Source organism: Equus caballus, chromosome 27, assembly GCF_041296265.1.
Source record: "Equus caballus isolate H_3958 breed thoroughbred chromosome 27, TB-T2T, whole genome shotgun sequence".
Classification (NCBI taxonomy): domain Eukaryota; kingdom Metazoa; phylum Chordata; class Mammalia; order Perissodactyla; family Equidae; genus Equus; species Equus caballus.
Window position 1 is genome coordinate 16,210,066 of NC_091710.1, and position 19,843 is coordinate 16,229,908.

Consider the following 19,843-nt stretch of genomic DNA (forward strand, 5'->3'; position numbering starts at 1 on the left):
ACATATCATCCAAATATTTATTTATTAATTATCTTAAAGCATGTCCTAGTGTGGCATAAGATGATCTGTGAAGCATCTTTGGAGATCTTGAAACAGCATATAAAACACTGACTAGTTTAAACTAGTTTTGCTTCCTCAAAATTGATTTTTGTTTAATAGAACCTTAACTGGTAATACAGACAGCACTGAACCTATCCCAGGCAGCAATCCATAGTCCCAGGATGACCCTAGAACAAGAATCTTCTGAAATGTTGCCACCAGAGCCCTTTAAGATTAAGATGTCCTTCAATAAGAAAAATCAGGCTTTGGCAGCCCAACTAGCTTGATCACCATAAATGGACTGATTGAAGACTAGCCAATCAGCTTCCGCCAAGTTTGAAGTTCCACTACCTGCTTAAATTTTGGCCTAAACCCTGGATCAGAGAGACAGATTTGGAAGCCTTGACTCTTGTCTCCTTCTGAGTTGACCCCACAATAAATGCTTTTACTTTCTCAAAACCTGGTGCCATAGTATCATCTTTTATGAATATCAGGCAGCAAGCCATTGCTTGCTAACAGTCTCAGACAACTCTCTACTTCACCAATTATTTTTAATAGGATTTATGCTTGAAATTATACACAAATTTTATTCTTAATTAGATCTCTGCTTTTTCTGAGTACAAATTGATAATTTAATACTTTCTTATGTCAGATGAAAGGTAAAATAGTATAATTGTAATTAAGGAAGGGGTACATCTGGGACTAAAAGAGGAAAAATATTAAGCTTGCTTTATATCTTAATATATTAGTTAAATGGAAAATTTACAATTATAAAATGCTGCAGATATAATTCAATATCAGAAAAAATAATCCAATATAATGTGATTAAAATAAGCAACAGAAACATTGAGGCAAAAAGCATGAAAGAAGGGTTTATAAAGTATGTATAATCAATTATAAATCCAAAAATGAAGTGGAAATACCAATATCACACAAGTAGGATAACTCTATAATATAAAATACAGTCAAGAAAAGATACCAATGGAAGTAATGGAGAAGTGTGCCTCTAATGTTATTTCAATTGAATGAGAATGTAGCAATTTCTGAAGTATATGCAGCCTACAACATGACTTTATATAATTCATGGTAGCATAAAAATTTTATTTTCACAATCAAAATCTGGACAAAATGAACAAAAGTTAAAAATAAGATAGTAATAATTTTTATGATGGAAAAATGAATTAAGCAGCTAAATGGAAACATCGTAAAGAAAAATTCAAGCTAAAATGATTTCATTAACACGTTTTATGAAAAAAATTAAATGTTTAAATCTCCCATATTTCTTGTTGAATGAAATGTAAAGCATACACTCTATCTAACTGAATGAAAATGGCATTCACTTGATGAAAAGAATCAGATATGGAGAGTAATAACAAAATTAAAATAGATAGCAATTAAAAAACATTTTAATAAACATATCACATTACCCATCTAGCAAGGTGTAAAATGGGTAATGTGAAATGATGAACTCTTGCTTTCAATTCTGGGATACAGTTCATCACTGGATTTACCTTACAATTTAGTAAATTAAATTTGTAACATTAACAGAACAAATGAAAGCAATCTGGATAATCTCAAAAAATAAATAAAAATATTTTATAAAACAACATTCTTCATGATGATATATACTCTTAAAAAGTAGGAACAGAGGGAAATTTTGAATTTGATAAAATGAAAATGATAATAAAAGAATCATAGCCTTTATAGAACTCCACATTTTCTTGCAAAACTTTGAAAGTGTTTCTGTGATTAGGAAAAATATAAGCATTACCATCACTCCTACTCAACATTAAAGTGGTAAATATAGCCAGTGCAGAAGGCAGGATATGAAAAAGGAAAATGAATTAAAAATAACAAAGGAATTCCAAATTCTATGATTAAATTGTTATAATAAATTGGTGCTCATGTCAATAACAGAAAGCCACGGAGATTCTTATTCTATGATGTTACAGACTCTGATTCCTTACTTAGTGTATTTGACTATTTATATTACATTTGACAATTAATCAAGGAGACAGATAAATAATTATAATGTGTTTCATGGAAAGCTTTATTTTATCTGAATATCATAAAAAGTAAATTTACTGAAAATACAAAAAATTACATTCACATCAAATAGTATACCAGAGTTCCTTTTCGTCTGCATCCTCACCAATTATATTTTCCTTTTGATGATAACCATCCTATTATATAGTCACTCCTAGTTAAATAATATCTCACTGTGGCTGTGATTTGCATTTTCCTAATGATTAGTGATGTTGGGCACCTTTTCAGATACCTGATGGTTGTTTGCAGGTTCTTTTCAATAACCTGATGGTTATTCTTTGAGAAATGTCTCTTTAGGTCATTTGTCCATTTTTAAATCACGTTGTTTCTTTGCTATTGAAATGTAAGTGTACCATATATATGTGTATATTACACTATCATATTATAATATAATATATATTAAACATTATATTATGTATATTCAATATATATTATATACTTTATATTATATAGTGTATATTTTTAAATAATATTCAACATATAATTATATTAATGTAATTTCACTTGTCTATTTTTGCTTTTGTTGTCTGTGGTTTTGGTGTCATATCCAAAAGATCATTGCCCACACCAAAGTCAGGAATCTTATGGGAATCAGTTTGGATATTCCTAGAAAATTAAAAATATAACTTCCTCATGATCCAGTAATCTTACTTTTGGCTATATATTAAAAGCAAATGAAATCACCATCTCAAAGAGATATCTGCATTTTCATGTTTATTGCAGCATTATTCACAATAAGCAAAATACGTAAATGCCCTAAATTTCCATCAACGTGTAAATAAATTAAAGAAATTGTGAGACAAATAAATGCATATTTATATGTGTGTGTGTGTGTATATATGTATAGCTATAATTCAGCCTTTAAAAAGAAGAAAATATTGACATCTATGACAACATGGGTGAACGTGGCAGACATTATTCTAAGTTAAATAAGCCATAGACAGAAAGACAAATACTGTATGATTTCATTTATATGTGGGAATATAAAAGAGTCAAATTCTCAGAAACAGAGACTAGAATCTTGGTATCTTTGGTCAGGGGGAAGGGGATATATGAAGATATGGGTTAAGAAGTACAAGTTTTCTATTATGCAAGATGAATAATTTCTGGACATCTAAAATACAGCATGATAATTATAATTAATAATAATGTTTTATATACTTTAAATTTGCTAAAAGTGCAGATCTAAATTGTTCTCACCAAAAAAAAAAAAAAAAGAAAAAAATAGTAACTATGTGAGGTGATGGATAGATTACTTTGCTTGATTTTTGTGATTATTTTACTCTGTATATAAAAACATCAAGTTATACACGTTAAATATATATAATTTTATTGTCAATTATACCTCAATACAGCTAGGGGGAAAACCTCACAGTGTAAGGTTAGCAAAGGAGGAATCAAATTGCGATTCACATATAATATGCATGTAGATACAGACAATTCAAACTAATTCACATATAAATGATTGGAATTAAAAAGAATTTATGGGGAGCGATACCAGCATCATGGCAGAGTCAGTCATAGAAAAAATTAATGAAACGAAGAGCTGATTCTTTAAGGGGATAAACAAAATTGACAAACCCTTAGCTAGACTCACCAAGAAAAAAAGAGAGAAGGTATAATAAATGAAATCAGAAATGAAACAGGAGAGATTACAATGGATACCTCAGAAACACAAAAGCTAATAAGAGAATACTATGAAAAGCTATATTCCACCAAATTGGGTAACCTAGAAGAAATGGATAAATTCTTAAAAACACACAACCTTCCAAAACTGGACCAGGAAGAAGTAGAGAATTTGAGTGGACCAATCACCAGTAAGGAGATTGCAACAGCAATCAAAAACCTCCGAAAAGATAAAAGTACAGGACCAGATGGCTTCCCTGGTGAATTCTATCAAAGATTCAAAGAAGACTTAATATCTATCCTTATCAAATGCTTCCCAAAATTTGAAGAGGAGAGGAGGCTTCCTAACTGATTCTACAAAGCCAACATTATCCTGATACCAAAAGCAGACAAGGACAACACATAAAAAGAAAATTACAGGCCAATATCACTAATGAACATTGATCCAAAAATCGTCAACAAAATACTAGCAAATCAAATATAACAATACATTAAAAAGATAATACATCATGATCAAGTGGGTTTCATTCCAGGGATGCAGGGATGGTTCAACATCTGCAAGCCTATCAATAGGATGCATCACCTTAACAAAATGAAGAAGAAAAATCACATGATCATCTCAATAGATGCAGAGAAAGCACTTGACAAGATACAGCATCCATTTATGATAAAAACTCTAAATAAAATGGGTATTGAAGGAAAATACCTCAACATAATAAAGGTCATATATGACCAACCCACAGCAAGTATCATTCTCAACAGGGAAAACCTGAAAGCTATCCCTCTAAGAACAGCAATGAGACAAGGATGCCCACTGTCACCACACTTATTTCACATAATATTGGAAGTCATAGCCAGGGCAATCAGGTGAGAAAAAGACATAAAAGGGATCCACATTTGAAAAAGAGAAGTGAAACTGTCACTCTTTGCAGACAACGTGATTTTATATCTAGAATACCCTAAAGAATCCACTAAAAAATTTTTAGAAATAAATGAATACAGTCAAGTCAAAGGGTATAAAATCAACATCCAAAAATTGGCTCTATTTCTATACGTTAACAACGAAGTAGCAGAAAGAGAAATTAAGAATACAATCCCATTTACAATTGCAACAAAAAACATAAAATACCTAGGAATAAAATTATCCAAAGAGGTGAAAGATCTGTACACCAAAAACTATAAAACATTCTTGAAAGAAATTGAGGAAGACACAAAGAAATGGAAAGATATTCCGTGCTCTTGGATTGGAAGATTTAACATCTTTAAAATGTCCAGACTTCCTAAAGCAATCTACAGATTCAAAGCAATCTCTATCAAAGTCCCAACAACATTTTTCAGAGAAAAAGAACAAAGAATCCTAAAATTTATATGGGACAACATAAGACCCCAAATAGCCAAAGGATTCGTGAGAAAAAAGAACAAAGATGGAGATATCACAGTCTCTCATTTCAAAATATACTACAAAGCCATGGTAAACAAAAAGGTATGGTACTGAAACAAAAACAGAAACACAGATCAGTGGAGCAGTGTCGAGAGCCCAGAAATAAACCCACACATAGATGAACAGCTAATATTTGACAAAGGAGCCAAGAGCATACGATGGAGAAAGGAGAGTCTCTTCAATAAATGGTGTTGGGAAAACTGGACAGCTCCTTGCTAAATAATGAAAGTAGACCATTACCTTACACCATGCACAAAAATTAACTCAAAATGGACTAAAGACTTGAATGTAAGACCCAAAACTATCAAACTTCTAGAAGAAAACAAAGGCAGTACGTTCATTTGCATCAGTCTCAGCAGCATATTTTAAAGTACCACGTCTGACCAGGTAATGGAAACATAAGAAAAAATGAGCAAATGGGACTACATCAAACTAAAATGCTCTGCACAGCAAAGAAAACCTTCAACAAATGGAAAGACAACCTAACAATTGAGAGAAGATATTTGCAAACCATATATCAGATAAGGGGTTAATATCCCACACATACAAAGAACTCATACATCTCAACAATAAAAAAAAACCAACAACCCAATTAAAAAATAGGCAAAAGATCAGAACAGAGGTTTCTCCAAAGAAGATATAAAGATGGCCAAAAGTCATGTGAAAAGATGTTCAACATCATTAGCTATCAGGGAAATGGAAATCAAAACTACAATGATGTATCCCCTTGCTCCAATCAGAATGGCTATAATTAACAAGACAGGAAACAACAAATGTTGGAGAGGATGTTGAGAGTAGGGAACCCTCATACACTGCTGGTGGGGGTGAAAACTGGTGCAGCCACTATGGAAAGCAGTATGGAGTATCCTCAGAAAATTAAGAATAGATCTACCATTTTATCCAGCTATCCCACTGCTCGGTATTTATCCAAAGAACTTGAAAACGCAGAGGCATAAAGATACATGCACCCCTATGTTCATTGCACCTTTATTCACGATAAGCAAGACTTGGAAGCAACCTAAGTGCCCATCAAGGGACAAATGGATAAACAAGATGTGCTATATGCACACAATGGAATACTACTCAGCCAAAAGAAATGATGAAATCCGGCTATTAGTGACAACACGGATGGACCTTGAGAGTATTATGCTAAGCGAAATAAGTCAGAGGGACGGTGAATGTAATTAGCCCAGGACAGGATCAGAAAGAAAGGAGAAAATAAACAAAAAAAGACTGACAGTAAGTTTCAAACACTTTGAAAGATTGAGATAATCAAAAAGTAACGTCAACCTGCAAAAACAGAAACTAGTTTAAGAGGCAAAGGTGTTTACTTAGAATCAAACAGTTACAATTTTGGAACCACACATTCAGGTAGAAACCCAAATAATATCCCATATGAAAGATGATGTGAGTGGAGCCACATTAAAATAGATCCAGAACAGCCATTTTAAAGTAATTGCTGTGCATGTCTTGTTTTATCTTGCAAACTAAACAAAACTGCCAACATTCCAAGAAGGCAGTAAGGACAAGAAGATTCTGTTTGTAACGACTGACAAAATTGGACTTTCCTGATGATCGGTCAATGATGTTCCAATCTAACCTTTTGCCTGATGACCAAATCTCAAAGCAATGTATAAAGAACATTGTTAACCTTACCTCATCTAGCACCAATAAACTCTTCTTTGATACAAATCACCTCATGTTTCTGCCTTTTTCCCATAAAAACCCTGAGCACTTCTGCTGTAATCAGAACATTATGTGGGTTTCTCACTGAATCAGTGCTACCCAAATTGCAATTCTTTGATCCCAAATAAACACTTTGCCTTGTAAACCGGTCTGTTTTTGTTGACTGACACCCAGTAGGGGGTAAAAGTCTGGAGCTTTTAACGGTGAACAAGGGAGGTTGTATTACAAAGAATTTTAATTGGAATTGGAGGCAGAGGGCTAGTCTGGGCTTAACATTGATTAACTATTAATTCTATCTTCCAAGAGTACATAATTCTCAGTTTTTAAAAAAATTTATTTTTAATTGAGTTCATAATACTTTACATCATTGTGAAATTTCAGTTGTACATTGTTTCTTGTCTTTCACCAGATAAGTGCTCCCCTTAGCCCCCTGTACCCACACCCTACCCCCTTACCCTGGTAACCACTGAACGGTTTTTTTTGTCCATGTGTTTGTTTATATTCCACATATGAGTGAAATCATATGGTGTTCACCTTTCTCAATCTGGTTTATTTGGTTTAGCATAATTCCCTCCAGGTCCATCCATGTTGTTGCAAATGGGATGACTTTGTCTTTTTTATAGCTGAATAGTATTCCATTGTGTGTGTGTGTGTATATATATATATATATATATATATATATATATACACACCACAATTTCTTTATCCAATCTTCAGTGGATGGGCACTTGGATTGTTTCCATGTCTTAGCTATTGTGAATAGTGCTGCAATGAACATAGGGGCATGTAATATTGGATTGTTGATTTCAAATTGTTTGGGTAGATACCCAGCAGTGAGATAGCTTGGTCATATGGTAGGTCTATTTTCAGTTTCTTGAGGAATCTCCATCCCATTTTCCATAGTGGCTACACCAGTTGCATTCCCACCAGCAATGTGTGAGGCTTCTCATTTCTCCACACCTTATCCAACATTTGTCATTTTTAGTCTTAATGATTGTAGCTATTTTAACAGATATAAGGTGATATCTTAGCGTAGTTTTTATTTGTATTTCCCTGATGATTAGTGATGTTGAACATCTTTTCATGTATTTATTGGCCATCTGTATATCTTCTTTGGAAAAATGTCTGTTCATATCTCCTGCCCATTTTTTGATCGGACTGTTTGATTTTTGGTGTTCAGTTGTATGAGTTCCTTATATATTATGGAGATTAAGCCCCTGTTGGATTTTCAAATGTTTTCTCTCACTTGGTGGATTGTCTTTTTGTTTTGCTCATAGTTTCTTTCGCCTTGTAGAAGCTCTTTAGTCTGATGAATTTCCACTTGTTTATTTTTTCATTTGTTTCCCTTGTCTGAGATGACATAGTGTTTGAAAAGATCATTTTAAGTTTGATGTCAAAGAGTGTACTGCCTATATCATCTTACAGGAGTTTTATGGTTTCAGGACTTATCTTCAAGTCTTTGATCCATTTTGAGTTTATTTTCATGTGTGATGCAAGATAATGGTCTACTTTCATTCTTTTGCATGTGGCTTCCCAGTTTTCCCAACACCATTTATTGAAGACACTATCTTTTCTCCATTGTATGTCCTTGGCACTTTTGTTGAAGATTTGCTGTTCATAGATGTGCGGTTTTATTTCTGTGCTTTCAGTTTTGTTCCATTGATCAATGTGTCTGTTTTTGTACCAGTACCATGCTGTTTTCATCACTGTGGCTATCTACTACATTTTGAAGTCAGGGATTGTGATGCCTCCATTGTTGATCTTTTTTCCCATGTTTGCTTTAGCAATTCAGGGTCTTTGGTTGCCCCATATGAATTTTAGGATTCTTTGTTCTATTTCTATGAAGGATGTCATTGGGATTCTGATTGGGATTGCATTGCTTCTGCAGATTGCTTTGGGTAGCATGGACATTTTAACTATGCTTATTCCACCAATTCATGTGCATGGAATCTCTTTCCATTTTTTATGTCATCATCTATTTCTTTCAATGATGTCTTACAGTTTTCATTATATAAGTCCTTCACTTCCTTGGTTAAATTCATTCCTAGATGCTTTATTCTTTTTGTTGCAATTGCAAATAAAATTGTATTCTTGATTTTTCTTTCTGTAAGTTTGTTATCAGTATATTTAGAGTATAAGTATTAAGTGAATTTTGTACCCTAAAATTTACTGTAGTTGTTCCTTATTTCTATTAGTTTTCCAATGGAATCATTGGAGTTTTCTATATGTAATACCATGTCATCTGTAACCAGTAAGAGTTTCACTTCTTCACTCCCTCTTTGCATTCCTTTTATTCCTTTCTCTTGCCTAATTTGTCTGGCCAAAACATCCAGTACTATGTTCAGTAAGAGTGGTGATAGTGGACATCCTTGTCTTGCTCCTGTTCTCGGGGGATGGTGTTCAGTTTTTGCCCATTGAGTATGATGTTGACTGTGGATTTGTCATAAAAGTTCTTTATTATGTTGAGGTAATTTCCTTCTATCCCCATTTTGTTAAAAGTGTTAATCATAAATGGCTCTTGGATCTTGTCAAACGTTTTCACTGGATCTATTGAAATGATCATGTGGTTTTTAGTCCTCATTTTGTTAACGTGGTGTATTACATTGATTGATTTGAGGATGTTGAACCATCCCTGTTTCCGTGGTATAAATCCAACTTCCTCATGGTGTATGATCTTTTTGATGTATTGCTGTATTCCGTTTCCAATATTTTCTTGAGGATATTTGATTCTATATTCACCAGTGATATTGGCCTATAGTATTCGTTTTTTGTGTTATCCTTGTCAGGGTTTGGTATCAGAGTGATGTTGGCCTTGTAGAATATGTTAGGAAGCATTCCATTTTCCATAATTTTTTGGAATAGCTTGAGAAGGATAGGTATTAAGTCTTCCATGAAAGTTTGGTAGAATTCCCCTGGGCTTTTATATTTTGGGATGATTTTGATTACTATTTCCATCATTTTGCTTGTAATTGGTCTATGCAGATTATTTTTTCTTGATTCAGCTGTGGGAGGTTCTATGAGTCTAAGAATCTATCCATTTCCACTATATTATCCATTTGATGGTATACAGCTTTTTGTATTATTCTCTTATAATATATTGTATTTCTATGGTATCTATTGTTATTTCTCCTCTTTCATTTATAATTTTATTTATCTGAGCTTTCTCTCTTTGTTTCTTTGTAGATATGGCTAGGAGTGTGTCAGTTTTGTTTATCTTCTCAGAGAATCAGTTCTTTGCTTCATTGATCCTTTCTACTGCCTTATGAGCTTATTTGACCAATAAACCCAGGTAGAATAAAGACATGCAGTATGTGTCATATCCATTGCAGATAACTCTGAGGACATACATATTTCAATAAAACCAAGAAATGTAAATAAGCTTTCATTTACCAAAAATTATTCTGTATCAAATTTACTAAAAAAAATTTGGGTTAGTTTCTCTTCTAATTCTGAGAACTATAAAATTCCCAAATCTTATAAGTGCTTCACCTTTAACACAATTAAGTAGAGCTCTTAATTTTGGCAATATCATCCAGAGGTAGAAAAATATGTAAAATATTTATAACATACTTATATAGAGAACAGAAATCATATAGCCTCCATTTAAAATTTTTTTCTTAGATTTTTGGGCAAGGGTGCTTCCATAGTAATCTATATCTCCAAAAAGTTTCTTTTCTTCTCTTTTCTTTTCTTTTTTCCTTCAGTCCTGAGAATCACGGATGGTCTAGATAACAGTTTCTGGGGATGTTACATGTTTTTAAGATATATAGGGGAGGTTAGTTATTTATTGAAGACTGACATACCCATCCAGTTATATCATCCCTAACTTGTTTTTTTCCACTCTGGATACATCGTATTATTTTAGGTGAGTGGGAAGAAGCCGAAAATAATCCCCATCAGGCTCTGAATATCAGCTTCAAATTTGGCCAAATTTCTAAATCTTTTCAAATAGCCTGTCAAGTTTCAGCTGGGACAAAGAGTAAATATTTATGGTAGTATTAAATGCTCCATTAATTTTTAATTTTAGTTTTCCCTTCCCTGTTTAATGAAATAATAGCTTTCCAGAAAATCTTTGAGTCTCTTTAACTCTGAGACGGGCCTATATAGAGCCCTTCTTGTAACATATGCATGGGGGTGTCTGTAAAGCCACTAACTTGATGGGCTTTTGTATAGTCTTTTCTTTCACATGCTTCGTATATCTTAATTTGTATTAGCTTTTTTCAATAAAACTGTAAATTTTGAAGCACTTGCTTTTATGTGCACTTCTTAAATGATCTTATCTAATTGGAATGTTCCTTATAATGGTCATTGTATTCCCCCAAGGCTGGTAATAATTTTAGATTCCTCTCATTGTCATTTGTATGCTTCTAAAAGCCAATTAAAAATGCATTCCAGGAGGAAGGATCCAAGATGGAGGTGTGAGTCGTCCTCTTTGTCTCTCCCCCTTCAAATCTACAACACTTTGGACATTCATCGCTTAACAAAGGATATCCATACAGCATCTCGGGACGCCTGAGAGACCCACGTGGCTATACTTCAGAAGGCGGATGGACTTCCCTCCGGGAGGAGGTGGAGATAGGGGAAAATTCTCCAACCCTGACCGAACAGCCTAGTACCTGCAAGCGGCTTACTTCCAGTGGACACCCCCAAAGCATCGGCACACACCTAGGGCAGGAGGGAGTGCACACCAGAGGAGCAATGGTGGAAACAGGTCACCAGAGCCCTACCTAAGCCCCCCGCAATTACACCTAAACACAGAGGGAACCTTCAGAGTTGCACACCTTAGTCCGCGCAGAGAGCCTCTTCCCGCCATTGGTGGGGAGGCCCCGCCTGGTGTACACGGCACCTGGAGGGTCCCAGAGAGAATCCCAAGTGGCACGGCTGCCCGCTAGCTGCCGTTGCCTGCCCCACTGTCTGCCGGGCAGGGCACGGGATTGCCAGAGATCTCCTCAGGGAGGACTAGGGCTGAGTGGAACTCCAGCGGCCAGCTCCGCAGCCTGGGGGAGAAGCTCCAGAGCTCCACTCGGGCACCAGACAAAAGTCTCTGTTTGCCATTAGCAGAGAGGCTCCTCCCAGCATCCACAATGCTGGGAGGGTCCCAGAGAGAATCCCAATCAGAGCAGCACCCTGCCCACTGCAACTGCCGGCCCCACTGACAGCCTGGCGGGGCTTGGGACTGCTGGATATCTCCTGGGAGAGGACTGGGGCTGGCTGGAGCTCCAGTGACCTGGCTCCATAGACTAGGAGGAAACCCTACAGTCTCACAGCAGCCTCAGAGAAAGTCTCTGTACACCACTAGTAAAGAGCACCCATCCGGCAGCCACAAGGCTGGAAGACCCTGGGACAAAATTAGCATAGCTAGGTGAACTAACCACAGACTGCAGATGATGCCAATAGCTGTGCTGTGACCCATAGTGGACAAATGAGATTTTGTGGGTGCCAACAGTGACAGAGCTGCAAATATAAGTGATCCTGTCCCTGGCTGCTGGAAAAGCCCATAACACCGTGGCAGGCCCCAAGGAGGGAGCACATCTAGGTGGTCTGCAACAGTAGGCATGAACAGCCTGAAGCTCCCCCTCCGTGATGGCCCCTACAGCTGAAGAGGGAACCCACAGGACCACTGTGACTATGAGGAGGGGCCCAGGCCCAGTTAGCAACAGCTGATAGGGTTCCTGGTTGGTGCAGTATAAATAGCTTCTCCCCCACCACACCAGAAGAAACAAGTGGAAGGAGTAACTAAACTCTATCTCTATGTGGAGGCACAAATCTACAACATCAAGCCATATGAAAAAATATATTAAATCTCCAGAACAGAAGGAAAATAACAAATACACAGAAAACAATCCCAAGGAAAGTGAAATATATAACCTAAATGACGATGACTTCAAAACAGCCATCATTAAAAACCTCAATGAGTTAAAAGGGAATTCAGATAGACAACTCAACGAGTTCAGGAGCTATGTCACAACAGAGTTTGATACTATAAAGAAGAACCAAACAGAAATACTGGAAATGAAGAATACAATAGAGGAGATTAAGAAAAATCTAGATGCACTGAACAGTAGGGCCGATAATATGCAGGAAAGAATTAGCAATTTGGAAGATAGGAATATAGAAATGCTGCAGCAGAGGAGGAGAGAGAAGGAAGACTAAAAAGAAATGAAGAAACTCTGTGAGAATTATCAGATGCAATTAGGAGATGCAACGTAAGGATTATAGGTATACCAGAGGGAGAAGAGAGGGAGAAGGGGCAGAAAGCCTATTCAAAGAAATAATGGCTGAGAACTTCCCAAACCTAGTGAGAGATGGAACTTCATGTGACAGAAGCCAATAGATCTCCAAACTTTATCAATGCAAGAAGACCAACCACACGGCATACAGTAGTGAAGCTAGCAAAAGTCAATGACAAGGAGAAAATACTAAGGGCAGCCAGGTAGAAGACATTAACCTACAAAGGAACCTCCATCAGGCTATCAGCAGATTTCTCAGCAGAAACTTTACAGGGAAGAAGAGAGTGGAATGATATATTCAACAATCTGAAGGACAACAACCTATAGCCGAGAATTCTCTACCCAGCGAAAATATCCTTCAAATATGATGGAGAAATAAAACCCTTCCCAGATAAACAAAAATTAAGGGAGTTCATTGCCACAAAACCTCCACTTCAGGAAATGCTCAGGAAAACCCTCATACCTGAAAAATCAAAAAAAGGACAGGGACTACAAAGAGCAAAGGAGATAAGTAGAAGGACAACAACAGAGAGTAGCAGCTATCCATCAGAACAGATTAAACCATGGGACGAGAAACAAAGGAAATTGAAGAAAAGCGGAAAACAAGACATAAAATGGCAACGGTAGGCCCCCACATTTCAATAATCACTCTAAATGTAAATGGATTGAACTCTCCAATCAAAAGACACAGAGTGGTAGGATGGATCAAAGAACAAGACCCCACAAAATGCTGCCTCCAGGAAACACACCTCAGCACCAAAGACAAACACAGACTCAGAGTGAAGGGATGGAGAACAATACTCCAAGGTAATAATGAACAAAAGACAACAGGAGTCGCTATACTAATATCAGACAAAGTAGACTTCAAAGCAAAACAGGTAAAGAAAGACAAAGAGGGACAGTATATAATGATAAAAGGGACTCTCCACCAAGAAGACATAACACTGGTAAATATATACGCACCCAACACAGGAGCACCAAAATTTGTAAAGCAACTCTTAACAGAACTAAAAGAAGACATCAACAACAATACAATGATAGTAGGGGACCTCAACACACCATTAACACCAATGGACAGAACATCCAGACAGAAGATCACCAAGGAAATTATAGAATTAAATGAAAATTTAGACCAGATGGACTTAATAGATATATATAGAACACTTCATCCAAAAACAGCAGGTTACACATTCTTCTCAAGTGCGCATGGAACATTCTCAAGGCTAGACCATATTTTTGGAAACAAAGCAAGCATCAATAAATACAAAAGAGTTGAAATAATATCAAGCATCTTTTCTGATCATAATGCTATTAAACTAGAAATCAACTACAAGAATAAAGCAGAGAAAGGTGAAAAAATGTGGAGACTAAACAACATGCTTCAGAACAAACAATGGATTATTGAAGAAATTAAAGAAGAAATCAAACATTATCTGGAGACAAATGAAAATGAGAACATGACGTACCAAATCATTTGGGATGCAGCAAAAGCAGTCCTAAGTGGGAAATTCATTGCAATACAGGCTCACCTCACTAAACAAGAAAAAGCTCACATAAGCAACTTCAAATGACACCTAACAGAATTAGAAAAAGAAAAACAAACAAAGCCCAGAGTCAGCAGAAGGAGGGAAATAATTAAAATAAAAGCAGAAATAAATGATGTTGAAACAAAAAAGACTGTAGAAAGGATCGATGAAACAAAGACTTGGTTCTTGGAAAAAATTAACAAAATCAACAAACCCTTAGCCAGACTCACCAAGAAAAGAAGAGAGAAATCTCAAATAAATAAAATTAGGAATGAGAGAGGAGAAATCACTACAGATACCAATGAAATACAAGGGATCATAAGAGAATACTATGAGAAACTATATGCCAACAAATTGAACAACCTAGAAGAAATGGACGAATTCCTAGAGTCCTACAACCTCCACAAACTGAATCAGGAAGAAATGGAGAATCTGAATAGGCCAATCACAAGTAAAGAAATAGAAACAGTAATCAAAAACCTCCCCAAAAATAAGAATCCATGACAAGACGGCTTCTCTGGAGAATTCTACCAAACATTCAAAGAAGATTTAATACCTATTATTCTCAAACTATTCCAGAAAATTAAGGAAGATGGAGTACTCCCTAACACATTCTATGAAGCCAACATCACTCTGATCCCCAAACCTGGCAAGGACAACACAAAGAATGAGAACTATAGACCGATATCACTGATGAACATAGATGCAAAAATCCTCAACAAAATTCTGGCAAACCGAATACAGCAATACATTGAAAAGATTATACACCGTGATCAAGTGGGATTTATACCAGGGACACAGGGATGGTTCAACATCCGCAAGTCAATCAACGTGATACACTACATTAACAAATTGAGAAACAAAAACCACATGATCATCTCAATAGATGCAGGGAAAGCATTCAACAAGATCCAACATCCATTTATGATAAAAAACCCTCAACAAAACGGGTACAGAAGGAAAGTACCTCAACATAATAAAGGCCATATATGACAAACCCACTGCCAACATCATACTCAATGAACAAAAACTGAAAGCTATCCCTCTGAGGACAGGAACAAGACAAGAGTGCCCACTTTCACCACTCCTATTCAACATAGTACTGGAGGTGTTGGCCAGACCAATTCGGCAGGAAAAAGAAATAAAAGTACTCCAAATAGGTAATGAAGAAGTAAAACTCTCGCTGTTTGCAGACGACATGATCTTATATACAGAAAACACCAAAGAATCCACAGAAACACTATTAGAAACAATCAACAACTACAGCAAAGTAGCAGGGTATAAAATCAACATACATGAATCAGTAGCATTTCTATACACTAACAAGGAACTAACAGAAAAAGAACTCAAGAACTCAATCCCATTCACAATTGCAATGAAAAGAATAAAATACCTTGGGATAAATTTAACCAAGGAAGTGAAGGATTTATACAATGAAAACTACAAGACTTTCTTGAAAGAAATTGACGACGACATAAAGAGATGGAAAGACATTCCATGCACATGGATTGGAAGAGTAAACATAGTTAAAATGTCCATACTACCTAAAGCAATCTACAGATTCAACGCTACCCCAATCAGAATCCCAAGGACATTCTTTAAAGAAATTGAACAAAGAATCCTAAAATTCATATGGGGCAACAAAAGAGTGCGAATTGCTAAAGCAATCCTGAGTAAGTAAAACAAAGCCAGAGGAATCACAATCCCCGATTTCAAAACATACTACAAAGCTACAGTGATGAAAACAGCATGGCACTGGTACAAAAACAGGTCCACAGATGAATGGAACAGAATTGAAAGCCCAGAGATAAAACCACGCATCTATGGACAGCTAAACTTCGACAAAGGAGCTGAGGGCCTACATTGGAGTAAAGAAAATCTCTTCAACAAATGGTGCTGGGAAAACTGGACAGCCACATGCAAAGGATTGAAAATTGACCATTCTTTTTCACCACACACCAAAATAAACTCAAAATGGATCAAAGACCTAAAGATTAGGCCTGAAACAATGTCTTCTAGGAGAAAATATAGGCAGTACACTCTTTGACATCCGTTTCAAAAGAATCTTTTCGGACACTGTAACTCCTCAGTTGAGGGAAACAATAGAAAAAATAAACAAATGGGATTTCATAAGACTAAAGACCTTCTTCAAGGCAAGGGAAAATGGGATTGAAACAAAAAACAGCCTACTAATTGGGAAAAAATATTTACAAGCCACTTATCTGACAAAGGGTTAATCCCCATAATATACAAAGAACTCACACAGCTTAACAACAAAAAAACAAACAACCCGATAAAAAAATGGGCAGAGGACATGAACAGACATTTCTCCAAAGAAGATATAAGTATGGCCAATAGACACATGAAAAGATGTTCATCATCGCTTATCCTCAGGGAAATGCAAATCAAAACTACACTAAGATATCACCTTACACCCGTTAGATTGGCAAAAACATCCAAAACCAAGAGCGACAAATGTTGGAGAGGTTGTGGAGAAAAAGGAACCCTCATACACTGTTGGTGGGGATGCAAACTAGTGCAGCCACTATGGAAAACAGTATGGAGATTTCTCAAAAAATTAAAAATAGAAATGCCTTATGACCCAGCCATCCCACTACTGGGTATCTATCCTAAGAACCTGAAATCAGAAATCCCAAGAGTCCTTTGCACCCCTATGTTCGTCGCAGCATTATTTACAATAGCCAAGACATGGAGCCAACCTAAACGCCCAGAAGATCATGATTGGATAAAGAAGATATGGTATATATACACAATGGAATACTACTCAGCCATAAAAAATGACAATATTGGTCCATTCGCAGCAACATGGATGGACCTCGAGGGTATCATGTTAAGCGAATTAAGCCAGACAGAGAAAGACGAACTCTATATGACTCCACTCATAGGTGGAAGATAACATATAGACAAGGAGAACTGATCAGTGGTTACCAGGGAAAAGGGGGGGTGGGGGGAGGGCACAAGGGGGAAAGAGGTGTACCCACAACAAGTCTAACAATAACGTACAACTGAAATCTCACAAGGCTGTAATCTATCATAATCTTAATAAAAAAAATGCATTCCAGAGCCAGCCCTGATGGCCTAGTAGGTAAAATTTGGTGCTGTCACTGCTTTGGTGGCCTGGGGTTTGCTTCCTGTCACAGAACCAGATGAGCATCTGTCAGCTGCCATACTGTGGTGGTGGCTCACATAGAACTAGAAGGACCTACAACTAGGATATACAACCACACATTGGGGATTTGGGAAGGAAAAAAAAAAGGGAGATTGGCACTAGATGTTAGCTCAGGGTGAATCTTTCCCTGCAAAAAAAAAAAAAAAAAAGAAAAGAAAAGAAAAAGCATTCCATTAGGCTGACCTGATTTTATATTCACAGCTTTCAAGTTGGTTACATAAAAATACAAGTTTTGGAAGCTCAAAAGAGACCTAAAGTGGCCACTATAATTTTAAGTCATCTTTAGTAATTTTGATGAATTGAGACAGAAATTTAAAAGAAGAGGGATCATAATTTTTAAGCATAAAGCCAGCTAGAGTTCATGAGACAATTAATTCTCAGGAATTTTTAGAAAGCAAAGCCTCATGGTAAAGACAAGAACTCAATTTAGAATGACAGTTTGACTTTTTATATTCATGTTAACAGAATTACCTAAGCTTTGGGTCTCTTGGAGCCAAACTAATACCAAAGAGAAATGTGCTATGGGGGGGGGGGGGTGTGTGATGCTTTTTCAGTGTATCTCACTTCATAAAAGATCTCTTTTTTCTTCTTTTGTTGAGGAATATTCACCCTGAGCTAACATCTGTTGCAAATCTGTCTCTATTTTGTGTGTGGGCCCCTACCACAGCATGGCCACTGACTAGTGGTCTAGGTCCCTGCCTGGGAACTGAACCCAGGCCACTGAAGCTGAATGTGCCAAATTTAAGCACTAGACCACTGGGGTTGGTCTCATGAAAGTTGGCTTGAGGTTAGTCTGTGACCTAGTATCAATACAACCCATGCCATGACCAACAGCCTATCATAGGAGTTTTGGGGTTTTTTTTAAATGATTTTATCGAGGTCATATTGACTTATAACATTGTGTAAACTCAGGTGTACATGATTATATTTCAGTTTCTGTATAGACTGCATCTTGTTAACCACCAATAGCCTAGCACATATGTGCCCTTTATCCCTTTTGCCCTCCCCCCAGACCCTTCTTTTCTGGTAACCCCTAGTCTGTTAACCATATCTATAGATTTTTTTTATCTTCCACATAGGCATGAAATCATATAGTATTTGTCTTTCCATGTATGACTTATTTTGTTTAGCATAATACCCTTGAAGTTCATCCATGTTGTCACAATTGGCACAACTTTGACTCTTTTTATGGATGAATAGCACTCCATTGTACATATATACCACTTCTTCTTTATCCATTCAACCATTGTCAGGCACTTGGGTTACTTCCACATCTTAGCTATAGTGAATAATGATGCAATGAACATAGGGTTACATCTATCTCTTTGAAATGTTTCTTTCATGTTCTTTCACAAATACCCAGAAGTGGAAAAGCTGGATCATATGGTATTTCTATTTTCAGTATTTGAGAAAGCTTCGTACTTTTTCCTGTAGTGGCTGCATCAATTTGCGTTCCCAACAGCAGTGTATGAGGGTTCCCTTTACTCCACAACCTCTCCAAGACTTGTTATTTCTTGTCTTGTTAATGATAGCTATTCTGACAGATGCAAGTTGATATCTGATTGTAGTTTTAAATTGCATTTCCCTAGTAATGAGTCATGCTGAACATCCTTTCATGTGCCTGAAAAGATGTCTGTTCATATCCTCTGCCCAAGTTTTAAACAGGTTGTTCATTTTTTGTTGTTGCGTTTTATGAGTTCTTTATGTATTTTGTAAATTAACTCCTTGTCAGATATATGATTTGCAAATATGTTCTCCGAGTTGGTGGGTTGCCTTTTCATTGTGTTGTTGGTTCCCCTTGCTGTGCAGAAGATTTGTGGTCTGGTGTAGTCCAGTTTGCTTATTTTTTTCATTTGTTTCCCTTGCCTGAGTAGACAAGTTATTCAAGTATACTGCTAGGACTAATGCCAAAGAGTGTACTGTCTATATTTTTTTCTAGGAGTTTTATTTTTTCAGGTCTTACATCAGATCTTTAATCCATTTAGAGTTAATTTTGTGTATGGTGTAACATAATGGTTTACTTTCATTCTTTTCATGTGGCTGTCCAGTTTTCCCAAGA